The sequence below is a fragment of the Bos mutus genome, chromosome 9 (assembly GCF_027580195.1).
Source record: "Bos mutus isolate GX-2022 chromosome 9, NWIPB_WYAK_1.1, whole genome shotgun sequence".
Lineage (NCBI taxonomy): Eukaryota > Metazoa > Chordata > Mammalia > Artiodactyla > Bovidae > Bos > Bos mutus.
This window is the reverse complement of record NC_091625.1, coordinates 50,909,091-50,924,518: the sequence shown is the minus strand read 5'-3', so window position 1 is coordinate 50,924,518 and position 15,428 is coordinate 50,909,091. Positions and strand designations below refer to the sequence as shown.

General features: G+C 41.5%; 1 long non-coding RNA gene across 1 annotated transcript; it reads left to right on the top strand.

Annotated features, from left to right (window-relative positions):
* The first annotated feature begins 5,270 nt into the window (after nt 1–5,270).
* On the top strand, nt 5,271–14,317 carry LOC138989224 (uncharacterized). The gene is made up of 3 exons (XR_011465472.1): nt 5,271–5,371; nt 6,114–6,180; nt 13,596–14,317. It is a non-coding gene; the product is annotated as an uncharacterized lncRNA (long non-coding RNA).
* The last annotated feature ends 1,111 nt before the right edge of the window (nt 14,318–15,428 follow it).

Below are 15,428 nucleotides of genomic sequence, written 5' to 3'. Positions count from 1 at the left end.
CACTCAAAATGGCAAACTTCATAATCACTGTGATTGGTTCAAAGGCAAGCTCATAATATAAACTGGTCTAATCAAAATAAATGTCAGGAATTTAAAGGACAGCATTGGAAAAAATACTCCCACACTTTCCGGAGTAGGCATGAGCCAGAAATCTTGTAGCCAAGGGCATTTGGCAACCATCTTGCACTGACAAGAAGAGTCACAAGTTTGAAAGTAAAATCAACAGAGATAAAATATATGGTACAGATGAACTTAGTTCCAGGGAGTAGTAGAGAGGCAAATGTAAAGAACGAACATGTGGATGCAGTGGGGTAAGGAGAGGGTAAGATGAATGGGGAGATCAGGTTTCACATAAATCCACTACCATGCATAAAATAGATAGCAGGTGGGAACCTGCTGTACAGCACAGGGAGCTCAGCTCAGCTCAGTTCTGTGATGACTTAAGATAGGTAGAATGCAGGTGAGGGAGTCCGAGAGGAAAGGGATATGTGTATACATATAGCTGATTCACTTCATTGTACAACAGAAACTAACACAACATTGTATAGAAATTATACCTCTCTCTCTCTTTCCTAGTACAGTAGCAAAAAGAGGGAAACCAGAAAGCAACTGATGAGATCATTTGAATCTGCATATTTTCTATGTGTACATTTACAGTTTTTTCCTAATTATAAAACAAACATGGCAAAGCATAAAGACAACATAAACAAGGCTGCCATAGCCTTATCATGAAGAGATGACCAGGCTAACATTTCAGGAAGCAGAATTTCAAAAGGCAGAGTCAACTGGATGAAGACAAACTTGTAGTTGGAAAATGAGGGTGGGATTTGGGGAGCAAACTAGAACAGCAACATCATATAACACATAGCATCAAGCAATCAGCAGTGATTGTCAGACAAGATGAAACCATCTCTTTGCTGAAAGCTCTGTGGCAAAGATTATAATTATTCCTTGCAAACAAGAAATTGCTATGATAGCTCCAAACCAAAAGGCAGGGTTTGACTAACCCAGGTTTGATTAGACAAATTCACACATGTAAATCTCTATGTCAAAGAAGAACTGCAGTCATTAACGGAAGCCAAGCAAAAATCATAGCTTGAAAAGGGGCATCTGTTTAAATGTCCCTGTCCTCAGGAAGCTTCCCAGTCAGAAAGAAGAAAAGGGAAATCACAGCCATGACTTAGTGTGACTTCAGGAGTAGCCTTCATTTGAAGAGAAAAGTGCCTTCACTCTGGGTCTTTTATAGGCACTCCCACCTGAGCCCCAAACTCCCACCCCCAGAGACATTCCTGGGCATTAGAGAACAAAAGCTAATGCATTAGTCCTAAAGAGGTATTTTTTACCTCTGTGTGCTGTGTGCTTAGTCGCTCAGTCATGTCCGACTCTTTGCGATCCCATGGACTGCAGCCCACCAAGTTCCTCTGTCCGTGGGGATTCTCCAGGTAAGAACACTGGAGTGGGTTGCCATGCCCTTCTCCAGGGGATCTTCCCAACCCAGGAATCGAACCCAGGTCTCCACTAATAGAGTCAGAGTTATGTCAATGAGCAAGATACAGCCCCTACTCATTCACCTAAAATGGCCCCAAAGTTATGACTTCACTGCAGACTCAGACCATCAGCCAGCCGGCGCCAAACTCAAATTCTCACACATCCAGTTGCTTTAAATAGAGTCCACATAACTGTATTTTTAGCCATTTGGAGCCTACCTACTTTACACACCCCACAAAACTGCACCCAGTATCTGCTAACCATGAATAAGACAAAGCCTGTAACTATAAAAGACTTCACACCACTGTTGCCCTTCACAGCTCCCAGACTCAGAAACTCCCCGCCTGGAAGCTGAGGAGCATCACTAGACACCAAGCGCCCCTCCGGTTTCCCCTCTGGCCCTCGTGCCCTGTAGGTGGTGGACTCTCTGTGCTGCTATCTTGGGAAGTTTCCTGCTGGGAGGGGCTTCCCTGTCTCACCATCCTGTCCAAGCACCCCTCAGTAAAGTTTCCTGTGGGCCTCTCGTGTTCCTGTCTTTTCTTTGTTCAACCCCAGCCTCTCTGAATAGTCAGCTGAATTCCAAGCTTTCCTAACGCATTTGTACACTTGCATTGAGAAGAAATATGTTCCCCCAATCTTATTAATGTAATGGCCTTTATTGCACTTTAGTATTAACATATTTCCCCTCCTCCCTCCAGTTCCAAACTGATTAAGAAAAAAAGAAGTCAGGGGAAGGTGATAACATTTCTGATAAAACTACTGAAGGCAACAACATTCATGTATGAACTCAACAGTGGGCTTCCTCATGCTACAGCCTGAATTATGAGGAAGATTTACTCAATCTCAGGAGGGGCTGGAGATCCAACCCACCCACTCTAGGGGCACGTCAGAGCTCATGCACTCTCCAGGCAGCCCAGGAAAATGCACCCCAGGAGATTCACCCCCAAAGCAATAAGCAGAGAAAGAAACTCAGTTTTTTCCCAAGTGCATCACCCAGAGAGACCCCTAAGTGATGGGGATGATAGAGGCCAAGAGCTTCCCAAATGGCTCAGCGGTAAAGAATTTGACTGCAATGCAGGAGACGCAGGAGATGTGGGTTCCATCTCCAAGTCAGGAAGATCCCCTGGAGAAGAGAATGGCAACCCACTTCAGTATTCTTGCCTGGAGAATCCCGTGGACAGAGAAGTCTGGCGGGCTACAGTCCATAGGTTAGCAAAGAGTTGGACATGACTAAGCACACACGCCACATAGAAGGAAACAGCAGCTTTGGGGACAAAGTGTTCTCCCCTAATAATCATGTTTTCTTTTTGTGATTGCACCTTACAGAAGTGGAAATACTTCTGTAGAGAAAGTTTAGATCCAAGATGACATGAATGATTTTACTTGAGAACGTCTACTTTTACAACCATACATTTAAAGGGAAGAACACTACTATTTCTTTAAATAAAACACTCATTGGGATGCTCAAATTATATCAATGAAAATGACTTAAATTTATTTTTATGTTTAAGGTAATAATATACAGGTCACAAAATGTGTCAGTTTACCCAACTGAAAAACAGTGGAATGCAAACCACTAACCAGTAGTTGATTCTCAAACGATAATTTAGTGTTGTATTCTGTGCAAGGAGAGCATACCACAGTTTGGGGTGTGTTTAGAACCTCTTCTCGTGATTGCAGTTATTTCCTGGCTTTTCAAGATGAACAGTTCCATCTTGGTTCTAAGAAAGAGGAGACCCTCACTGCCAGCGGTGGTGACAGCTGAAAATAAAACAACAAAGGAAGGAAAGCACATGGAAGAATACACCATCCTAAAAGTCCCGAAAGCAGGCCATCCTGAGGCATTTGTCAACTCACAACCTGGATTTAAAGATTCCATAAGCTCACATATCCGCCTGGCAGGTTTCAGGTGTTTTGAGGTATACTTGTAAATATTCGCTGGGTGGAAATGCACACAAGACTCAAGTCCCAGGAAACAAGAAGGGAAAAGTTTTGAACACATGAGAACTAGAGGTTATATGAGGGTACTGTGGCTTTAACTATAAGCCCTGAAACCCTGAGTATGTTGTGACATTGTTGTGACATTTAAGAAGAGTTACACCAGACAATTTAGATTTCACTGTGACATATGCTGTATAAATTCTTTAATGTTTAGCTTATCTTGCACTAAACAGCAGAAGAATACTTAGTAAGTGCAAGTAGGTCAACATCACTTTAATTTGCATTATCAGTTCAGAAGAACATTTTACACTATATGTGTTGTGATAAAACACTGTGTCATTTCTGTCACCCAATGCAGAGTATTTTTAGGTCTTTGCACATTATGTGTAGAGATATTTGGTATTGCCTTTAATGTAACTTGCCATCTGTGTTCTAGTTTCTAAGCTTTGGCAGAAGTGAGCTAAAAGCATTGGCCAAACTTCAAGGGGTTAAGATTTTTGCTAACAAATATGGACTATTTGATATGAAAACCATCATTGTTTGATATGTCAAATAAAACATTTGTCAATCAAAAGTCTTTAAGCACTGGGCTATGTGACATTTACTCTTTTATAAACCAATGAAGCCCCTGGTGGCATGCCTTTTTTCCTCTCATTTAAATAGTGGTAGGAGAACAAATCACACTTCAGGGCAAGTTGATAACTGCCAGTCACGATTCCTGCCTTGTTTACTATAATGAGGAGGGTAATAAATGCATCTGACCATTTCGGCTGGCATTTGCATAGATGAATGATTTGTCCAGTCAGTCGCTCTCCAGTGATTTGGGTCTTTTTGTCAGCACAAAGAGCATTCAGTCTCTCTGGAATTTCCAGTGCCAAGCTCTCATTAGCAAACATCCTTTACCATGAATGATTCAAATAATTACCACTGAAATAATAAACTGTTTCACAAAAACATTTTATTTGATGGCTCCAAACATCAGCTTTTCTGAATTGTTGACATTCAAATAAGCCAGAGAGCTTCATGGTTAAGGAACAATGGCGCTCTTGTTAAAGGGTGGGCATTGTTTTACCTCCAATAGACCTTTAAACTTGGCCGGCTATCAAATGCGTCCCTCAAACTGCCAGCCAACATTCTGGGTAATCAGAGGGCAGGGCACCAGATGGAGCTGTTAAAACTTTGCATATTCAAACTCCAGGAAATATTCTTTAGATTTTCTTTTGAGGTTGCAAACCTAGAACTCCAGATTAATTAGCAGCTGTTACTTTGTATCTTTTTTTGCACCTATTGGAGCCAAATAATATTAAATGTCCTCACTTATGCTGAGCAATTCAAGTGCGAGTTCTTTGCTGTAATGGTATTCTATGTGTATAATTAAGTGTTATTTGATATAGTTTTGGAGTTCAAACAAATGAGCAAGCAACAATTATACCTTATTATGATCTTCTCTAGTGCATAGCCATAGGCTTGCTCTCTGTGCATTACCAAGTTCATAGCACCAGGCAGACAGCAGTTCCTGTTATCAACTTTTTCACCCTCTGCACCATGCATAATTTAGAGAGTTTTATTAATTTTGAGCTGGTTTAATGTATGCGCATGTTCTCAAGATCTAGGTAGATTGTATGACTAAGTTTAGCTTTCATAGGGCAATTGTTTATGCATGTAAATGTCTGAAAAATAGTTTTCCTCGAAGCTTAAAAAGCTACAGTTTCATTTAAATAGATTAACTTGCACATTGCACCTTCTTCTTTACCTGCAAGAAAAATTCAGGAAGGGAACGAGGGGAATGTATTTCTGTGCTTTGCAAATTTCCTCATTACTTTGCTTTCACTTTCAAATTTAGACATTTTATATATAGCAAGAATGGAAAACCGTCAACAATACTGAAATACCTTGATGTTCATACACAATTACAACTCAGTAAAGAACATCTGGATCATTGGTAAGCAAAATTTTTAAATGTTAGCTTTGTGGACTAGCTTAAGGATATTAGTAACACCAGCTATATTATAGCCATGCTCTCATAGAAGCCAAGGACATCAAAATTACCCTTTGAGATGTGCCTGATACAGACGGCCACTTAAAATGGCATACAATTCCTTAAGCTTGCATTTCTATCCCACAAAGATAGGTGCAAATTAGAAGCATACTTTGTCATACCTAAAATAATTTACTTTACTGGGACTTTGTGCACAAATCCTCAAGTTTCTCCTTTGCCGCTAGCTGGGAATCCTTTGCACCAAACGGTGTGACTTTTTGTTTCCCCACCTGCTCTGGTTGCAATCATGGTCAACACTACAGAGCCCATTTTTCATTTTGTTATTTGGCTTGTCAAATCAAAGGTCAAGAGATGATGAAGAAACCCCAAAATAGCCCAGGATTGGCAGATTTCCCCCCCAGTTTTCTAACGGAATTTGGTCCTTATAAAAGTGAGGGAATAAAGAACTGGCTCCAGCCATAAATCATGCAGACGAGAGCTTTCCAAGTTTTGCACGGTTTCACTGCCTAGTGCCTAGAGGCCCAGAAAACAAAAGCAGGCGTCCTCGCATTAAGAGTTCTATCCTCACGATCACAGGGCTGGGGGCACAGGAAGATGGCTTTCTGACACTGCCTCATCATTTATGACTGGCGATGTGGACAAGGAGTAATTGCAGCCTTACCTCTTTAACTGTGATCCCTTTCAGACATGACTTGATGGAGGAGGGGTATAGAACCACAGAATGCCTGTGTCAGGAGCGACACCAGCATCAGGTGCGTACTGAGTCACTTTAGTTGTGTCCAACTCTTTGTGACCCTATGCATCGTAGCCTCCCAGGCTCCTCTGTCCATAGGATTTTCCAGGCAAGGATACTGGAGTGAACTGCCATGTCCTCCCCTCCAGGGGATCTTCCTGATCCAAGGATCAAACCTACCTCTCCAGTGTCTCTGGCCTTGGCAGGTGGCTTTTTTATTTTTTTATTTTTACCACTACTGCCACCTGGGAAGCATCACAGAAAGCAGGAAAACTTGTTCTTGAATCCAAGGCTCTTGACAGCATAGGCAGAGGTCATTCTCTTAGAGCTAAACCATAATCATGTGTTGCTAAGCCTTGAACCTCACCTGTGAGGACCTTTCTCACGACAAATTTACACAGACACATGCCCTAAACATGCATGAACTTCCTTTCATGTTAATAACAGTGATTCTACACAGTGCCACCCTAGCTCAACAGGTCTTTTTGTGTTGATGTCACTCCAGATTCTGGGACAAGAATCATTCACCATAGTGTTGTCAGTTCACCCTGAGTGACAGAAAGAACTGTCTGGAATTGACCTCATAGAGAGTGGGAAGCTGCTGTACAACACAGGGAGCTCAGCTTGGTGTGCTGTGATGATCTTGAGAGGTGGGTGGAAGGTTCAAGAGGGAGGACATATATGTATACATATAGCTGATTCACTTTCTTGTATAGCAGAAACTAACAAAACATTGGAAAGCAATTATACTCCAATAAAATCATTTTAAGACAAATACAAAAAAGTAAATAAATAAATAGCAAGGATTTCCATTTGTTTGTTTAACAAAATAATCCTGAGACTTCTCCTATCGAGTTGCTGAGATTTTTCAAGCCCAGCTCTTCAACTCATGTGAGCAAAGTGTTGTCTTCAGTTCCATTTGGAAGGAAGAGGAGAAAGCCTCAAAGGGCCATTTGAAACAATGCATTCTCTTGAGTTTCCCCAAAATACTGATGCATTTGACACTGTGGTTTGCTTGTAGAATTCAGGCAAGTACTTCCTTTTTCATAAATGGTCAAATGATATTAAATTTTGCTTTAAGCTCTGTTATAGGTTGGACTGTGTCTCCCCTCCCCAAATTCATAGGTTGAAGCCATAACTCCCCGTTTCTCAGATGTGATTGTGTTTGGAGACAGGGTCTTTAAAAATGTGATTATCTTAAAATGAGACTATCAGCATAGTCCTAATCTAATCTGACTATTGTCCTTATAAGAAGGGAAAATTTAGACACAAAAAAAGACACCGGGGATGCTACCACACAGAGAAAAGACCACTTGAAGAGGCATCAGGAAGGCTGCCAACTACAAGTCAGAGAGGCCTCAGAGGAAGCCAACCTTGCCAGCCCTTTGATCTTGGACTTCCAGCCTCCAGAACTGTGAGGAAATAAATTTCTGTTGTTGCAGCCACCCAGTCTGCAGTATTTTGTTACGGCAGCCTTAGCCAACTAAAACAAGTTCCTTCAATGTATACCTTTCTTGAACCTCTAAAATAGCCCTTGCCCAGGCCTCTGCCTGAAAAGCGCTCCCTCCCCTCTGTCTTTTCCCAGCCAAACTCCTACTCATCCTTCAGTCCTTAACTTAGACAACACTTTCTCTAGGAAGACTTTCTTCTGTGCAGCCCTGGTCCACCCCCCTCTTTTGGGTTCAGTATAGTGTCATGACTGGAGAAGGCAGTGGCACCCCACTCCAGTACTCTTGCCTGGAAAATCCCATGGGTGGAGGAGCCTGGTGGGCTGCAGTCCATGGGGTCACGAAGAGTCGGACACGACTGAGCGACTTCACTATCATGCGTTGGAGAAAGCAATGGCAACCCACTCCAGTGTTCTTGCCTGGAGAATCCCAGGGATGGGTGAAGCCTGGTGGGCTGCAGTCTATGGGGTTGCACAGAGTCAGACACGACTGAAGCAACTTAGCAGCAGCAGCAGAATGTCATGACACATCAGATGGCACTAAGGGGAAAACCTGAGTTCAAACTCTTGCAACCAACAGCCAAGGGCTAACAAGTTTGGCACCGAACTCTACTTTGCCCAATTTTAATGGAAAAATGCATTCTGTTACGAATGGAAAATCACCAACTTGAGAAATAGAAGAGTGGTGCAAAAGTAGGATTTTTAAGGTCCTGGACATAGGCCCTTGGGCTTGCAGTATTCCATGAAGTGCTAAATGCATGTATAGATGTACATGCATGCACACACACATGCTGATACTTACACATCTGGGTCCCCATGTGCATAGACATGCACATACATGTGCATTTGAGGGAGAGACAAACTAGACAGGGCTTCCCTGCTGGGTCAGATGATAAAGAATTTGCCTGCAATTCAGGAGACTCCAGAAGCAATGGTGAGAACCAGGCACGGAACTGACCAGTCCAAAATTGGGAAAGGAGTACGACAAGGCTGTATATCATCACCCTGCTCATTTAACTTATATGCAGAGTGTGCACGTGTCTAAGTCGTTTGAGTCACGTCCAACTCTTTGCAACCCTAAGGACTATAGCCCTCCAGTCTCCTCTGTCCATGGGATTCTCCAGGCAAGAACACTGGCAGGAGTTGCCATGCCCTCCTCCAGGGGATCTTCCCAACCCACAGATCATATTTGTGTCTCCTGTGACTCTTGCATTGCAGGCAGATTCTTAACCACTGAGCCACTGGGGAAGCCCTATATGCAGAATGAAGTGAAGTGAAAGTCCCTCAGTCATGTCCAGCTCTTTGTGACCCCATGGACTGTCCATGGAATTCCCCAGGCCAGAATAATGGAGTGAGTAGCCTTTCCCTTCTCCAGGGGATTTTCCCAACCAAGGGATCAAACCCAGGTCTCCCACATTGCAGGAGAATTCTTTACCAGCTGAGCCACAAGGGAAGCCCAAGAACACTGGAGTGGGTAGCCTATCCCTTCTCCAGGGGATCTTCCTGACCCAGAAATCAAACCAGGGTCTCCCGGATTGCAGACAGATTCTTTACCAATTTAGCTATCAGGGAAGCCCATATGCAGAGTTCAGTTCAGTTCAGTCACTCAGTTGTGTCTGACTCTTTGCGGCCCCATGAATTGCAGCACGCCAGGCCTCCCTGTCCATCACCAACTCCCTGAGTTCACTCAAACTCATGTCCGTTGAGTTGGTGATGCCATCCAGCCATCTCATCCTCTGTCGTCCCCTTCTCCTCCTGCCCCCAATCCCTCCCAGCATCAGAGTCTTTTCCAATGAGTCAACTCTTCGTATGAGGTGGCCAAAGTATTGGAGTTTCAGCTTTAGCATCATTCCTTCCAAAGAACACCCAGGACTGATCTCCTTTAGAATAAACTGGTTGGATCTCCTTGCAGTCCAAGGGACTCTCAAGAGTCTTCTCTAGCACCACAGTTCAAAAGCATCAATTCTTTGGCGCTCAGCTTTCTTCACAGTCCAACTCTCACATCCATACATGACCACTGGAAAAACCATAGCCTTGACTAGACGGACCTTTGTTGGCAAAGTAATGTCTCTGCTTTTGAATATGCTATCTAGGTTGGTCATAACTTTCTTTCCAAGGAGTAAGCGTCTTTTAACTTCATGGCTGCAATCACCATCTGCAGAGATTTTGGAGCCCCCCAAAATAAATTCTGACACTGTTTCCACTGTTTCCCCATCTATGCAGAGTACATCATGCTAAATGCCTGGTTGGATGAATCACAACCTGGAATAAATATTTCTGGGAGAAATATCAACAGCCTCAGATATGCAAATGATACCACTGTAATAGCAGAAAGCGAAGAGGGATTAAAGATCCTCTTGATGAGGGTAAAAGAGGAGAGAGAAAAAGTTGGGTTAAACTCAGCATTCAAAAACTAAGATCATGACATCTGGTCCCATCACTTCATGGCAAATAGAAGGGGAAAAAGTGGAAGCAGTGACAGATTTTATTTTCTTAGGCTCCAAAATCACTGTAGACAGTGACTGCTGCCATGGAATTAAAAGACGCTTCATCCTTGGAAGGAAAGCTATGACAAAGTTAGACAGCATATTAAAAAGAAGAGACATCACTTTGCCAACAAAGTCTGTTTGGTCAAAACTATGGTTTTTCCAGTAGTCACGTATGGATGTGAGAGTTGGACCATAAAGAAGGCTGAGTGCCAAAGTGCTTTAGAACTGTAGTGTTAGAGGAGACTCTTGAGAGTCCCTTGGACAGAAAAGAGATCAAAGCAGTCAATTCTAAAGGAAATCAATCCTGAATATTCATTGGAAGGACTGATGCTGAAACTACAGCTCCAATATTTTGGTTACCTGATGCAAAAAGCTGACTCATTGGAGTTGTTGGAAAAGACCCTGACTCATTGGAGTTGTTGGAAAAGACCCTGATGCTGGGAAAGATTGAAGGCAAGAGGAGAAGTGGGTGACAGAGGATGAGATGGTTGGATGGTATCACGGATTCAATGGACATGAGTTTGAGCAAATGTCAGGAGATAGTGAAGGACAAGGGAGCCTGGCATGCTGCAGTCCATGGAGTAGCAAAGAGTTGGACACCACTGAGTGACTGAACAACAAACCAGACGATCCCAGAAGGGAGCTGTCACTCAGTAACACTTTAATTAACATTGTGTATTTTTCCTTTGAGTATGCTTTTAATATCTAGTCTGATGTGGAAACTCTTCTGATTGGGCAACACTTAACTAAAGCAAGAATTCACCTTGCTGTTGTTGTTCAGTCACTAAGTCATGTTCGACTCTTTGCTACCCCATGGACTGCAGCACACCAGGCCTCCCTGTCTTTCACTGTCTCCCAGAGCTTGCTCTAAATCATGTCTATTGAGGCAGTGATGCCATCCAACCATCTCATCCTCTGTCACCCACTTCTCCTGCTGCACTCAATCTTTCCTAGCATCAGGGTCTTTTCCAACAAGTCGGCTCTTCACATCAGGTGGCCAAAGTATTAGAGCTGTAGCTTCAGCATTAGTCCTTTCAATGAATATTCAGGACTGACTTTCTTTAGGATTGATTGGTTGATCTCCTTGCTGTCCAAGGAACTCTCAAGAGTCTTCTCCAGCACCACAATTCAAAAGCATCAGTTCTACACACAGAGCCTTCTTTATGGTCCAACTCTCATATCCCTACATGACTACTGGAAAAACCATAGCTTTGACCAAATGGACATTTGTTGGCAAAGTGATGTCTCTGCTTTTTAATGTGCTGTCTAGGTTTGTCATAACTTTCCTTCCAAGAAGCAAGCGTCTTTTAATTTTGTGTCTGTAGTCACCATCTGCGGTGATTTTGGAGCCCAAGAAAACAAAATCTCCCACTGTTTCACCTAATCACCGCAATAAGAAGCCTGAGCACCGCCAACTAGAGAGTAGCCCTTGCTCACTGCAATTAGAGAAAGCCCGCAGGCAGCAACGAAGACCCAGTGTAGCCAAAAACTAATTAATTAATTTTTTAAAAAGGAATTCACCTAATGAAATTATCTTCTTCCTTGAAATTCCCTGAGAGCAGGAATTCTTCATTAGCAGCCTCAAGGGCCATGGGCGCAGTACCTGAACTTAGTATAATGTCCAATAAATGTTGTTCTCAAAGTGGAAAGAACTAAGGGGGAAAGAGTGAAGCGCAAAAGGAAGAAGAGATCAGGCTTTCTTATCATTTATTCCTCAGCAGCTTGCCTCAAACCCTACCACCTCCAGTGTTTCCATTTATTCTTTTTATACATGAGCTTTTCTTCAATGACCACGTTTCTATTTTTTGGTCATTCTGAAAGTGATGGATTTGAACCCAAGTTTTCTGAGCCAGAATGACAAATTCTGCCTTTCCTGGCTTACTAGATAAATATTCAGCCGCAAACCTCTGATAAGTTTCCCTGTTTGACTCTAAATAGTTATCATGAAATAATTACAGATGCTTTCTCCTGTTGTGTGGAATAATTGCCTCCTCTGCCCCCACTCCTGAACTTATTCACTAAGCTTTAATCATCACAAAAAATGTATTTATGCAAGGAAATAGCAAGTTATTCACTCAGCTCATTTTATTCACCATTGTCTTCTGATTTTTTCACACTACTTAATTTAGCACATCAAGGTGAAACGATTAGTTTATCTCACCTTGACACGACTAGAGTCCACTGACAAAACGCGTTTGTGACATTCTTGTTGGCTCCTTCCTCTCTCCTAATAGTTATCTCCTGAATTACTTATTGTTGGTTGATATTTCCAAGTCAGAATAAGTATGTGACCAGCAGGTAAATCTGGTTGATAATAAATCAGAACAAATAAGAGCATCAAAGAAAATGCCATCTCTTTGGACCACAATGAGGGGTTATTTCAAATCAACATCTGCTTTTAACTCCTTTTGATGATAAGAAAAGCCCAATTAACACCCGCAGTTTAAAAAGATGCAACTTTTTATTTATCTAAGACTCTACTGCTAAAAACCTTGCCAGATTTACAATTCTAAAGACAACAGCTTTTTGTAAATGTGCTTTATTTGCAGTTATAATATCTATAGTTAAATCAGTTCATTAAAAATAGAGTTTTAAACTATCTCCCAAACTGCCATATTTGAGCATTTAAAGCAAAAATGATTAATTCATATTTTCATACTGCCGTTGGGTAGAACTGTGAAGTCACCTAGCGTACAAAACAATGTCCTTAGATAGGAAACCCTTAGTTAAGATAGAGGTTAGGACTGCGTAATCTTACATTGCACATTTAGTTACTCAACCTAGAATTAAGTGAGCATTGTCCCTAAGCACTGTGCCAGGGGCACATTCACTGCACTTCACTCCTAAAGAGTTGTTACCTATCCAGGTCTTAACGCAAATGAGCAATACCATATACTTAGTGGAAAAAGATGGCACCTTCTAAAGCCCAGAAACCATCATATATTTACCACATTATAGGTGCAAAGCCTCCAGTCTGGGTGAAAGGAAGCTGTATTTTGCCTTTTGAATTGTATTATTTTTTAGAGCCCTACTTGGCATCATTCTTTTCACAAGAAACCTGAGGAATTTTGTTTTAATAGGAACTGAAAAGATCCTAGAATTCCCATGAGGCTCTACCATGGAAAGAGTCCTGTGAGTGAGAGGGTACAGGCAGGAGAAGGAACTCTGGACCCAGAGCCAGAGACTTGGGTCCAATGTGCAGCCCTGCTCTGCTGATTATGTGATCTGGGTTTGCCTCTTAATTGCTCTCTACCTTTCTGTCTTCATTGTTAAAAAAGGAATACTAATAGCTGCCCTGCCTGCATAGTTGTTATGAAGATCAAATGAATTAATAAACCTAAGTGTGCTTTGGAAAAGTTAAAAGTGCCCCTCTAGCATTAGTTATTCTTATTTGGCTTTCATATTCTTCGAAAATCCCATTTATAATAAGGCTGTCCTGGAGAAGTAGCTGTTTCTTGAAATCCCGTGAAAGCTTTGTCTTTGTATTACCTTTTACAGGCTCCCTGGGAACTTCAGCAAATCTCTGATCCCTACTGTGCTGTGCATACATTGCTCAGAGGCATTCCAGGACCTGCCTTTATGCTGCACATGGTCAGATCATCGAGGATTGGTGCTATGGCAGTGAGATTAAAAGCATACGTACTATGTAGAGTGTTTTTTTTCTGATTACAAATGTAATGGTGATGGTTGTTTAGTCACTAAGTTGCGTCCAACTCTTGCGACCCCATGGACTGTAGCCTGCCAGGCTCCTCTGCCCACAGGATTTCCCAGGCAAGGATACTGGAGTGGGTTGCCATTTCCTTCTCCAATAAACACAATACACATTCATCACAGAACATTTTGAAATGACAGGAACTCACAAGGAAAGAAAAAATGTAAATTACCTCCAATCCTACTACCTAAAGGCAAAGACTGTTAATATTTTGACAAATCTGCTCCAAGCCTTTTTCCATGTGCTTATAACACACGATGTGTATTTGCAAACACACACGTTGCTATGTGCTGCATGTTTGTCCCTATTCTCAATACCTCCCCGTTCGTATGTTGAAGCCCTACCTCTCAATGTGACCATGTCTGAAAACAGGGCCTTTAGGAGGTAATTATGTTAAATGAAGTCATAAGGATGGAGCCCTGATCCAATAGGATTAATATTCTTATAAGAAGAGGCACCAAAGTTTTTACTCTCATTCTCTCTCCCATGTGAGAACACAGAGAGGAGGTAATTGCCTTCCACAAGCCAGGAAGAAAGTTCTCACCAGGAACTAAATTGGCTGGTACCTTGATCTTGGACTTCTCAGCATCCAGAACTGTGGGAAATAAATTTCTGTTGTTTAAGCCACCCAGTCCATAGTATTCTGCTTTGGTAGCCTGAACAGACTAACAACATGTGCATCATACCTGCTATATCATTTGTGCTTCTTTCATTTAGCATATAATGAATATTTCTCCATTCATTAACTATTCTACAATGTGATTTTAATGGCTTTAAAAGGTGACAAAACATGGATGCAATCTAAATTTTTAACCATCTCCTATTCTTGGTCATTTTGATGGTTTTCGATGTTCTATTATTCTTGTAAGAAATGTGGTAATGAATAGCCTTGGATTTACCTTCTTGTGTAGCTCTCACTCATCAACACAAAATTGATTAGAAAGAATGAATATTTTTAAAGTTCTTGATATATGTATTAAAATATCCTCCAGAAAGACCGTATCAATTTATCCTCCTATTGACAGTTATTTGAGAGTGCTTAGTTTCAAGAACTCCTGCTGAAAATAGGCACTATCATTATAAAATGGCATTTGTTGATTTGGAGACAAAATGATCTCTCCTTGCTATTTGAGTGTGTATTCTTAATTACTAAATGAATTATGTGTTGTTGTTTTTTTTTTTACTTTAGGGACAGGAAAGAATATTCCTCTTCTCATATGTTCACACTAGTAACACTTTTATTATTTAAATCTTAATTTTTAGGTATGTTAGACATTTTGTTTTACAACACACACTTGACCACATGTAGAATACATTAATGTTATCAGCAATCCTGCAATTTCCAACATCATTTGCACAGGTTGACTGCTTTGCTTTTCATAATTCTCAGAAAATTCCAGAAATTTTGTGGTAGCTGGAATTTAAGTCTGAATTAGCCTGAAAAAATCTTCTAGGAATCCTTAAGACAGAGGATTATGAAATGCTTTAAGGTAAAGGATATGATAGGATAAGGCTCTTCAAAATAATAGGTTTATAACATGATTAGTTTCTTCTATGAATCTTAATTATCCACTCTTACTCTTCATTGGGCTTTCCTTGTGGCTCAGCTGGTAAAGAAT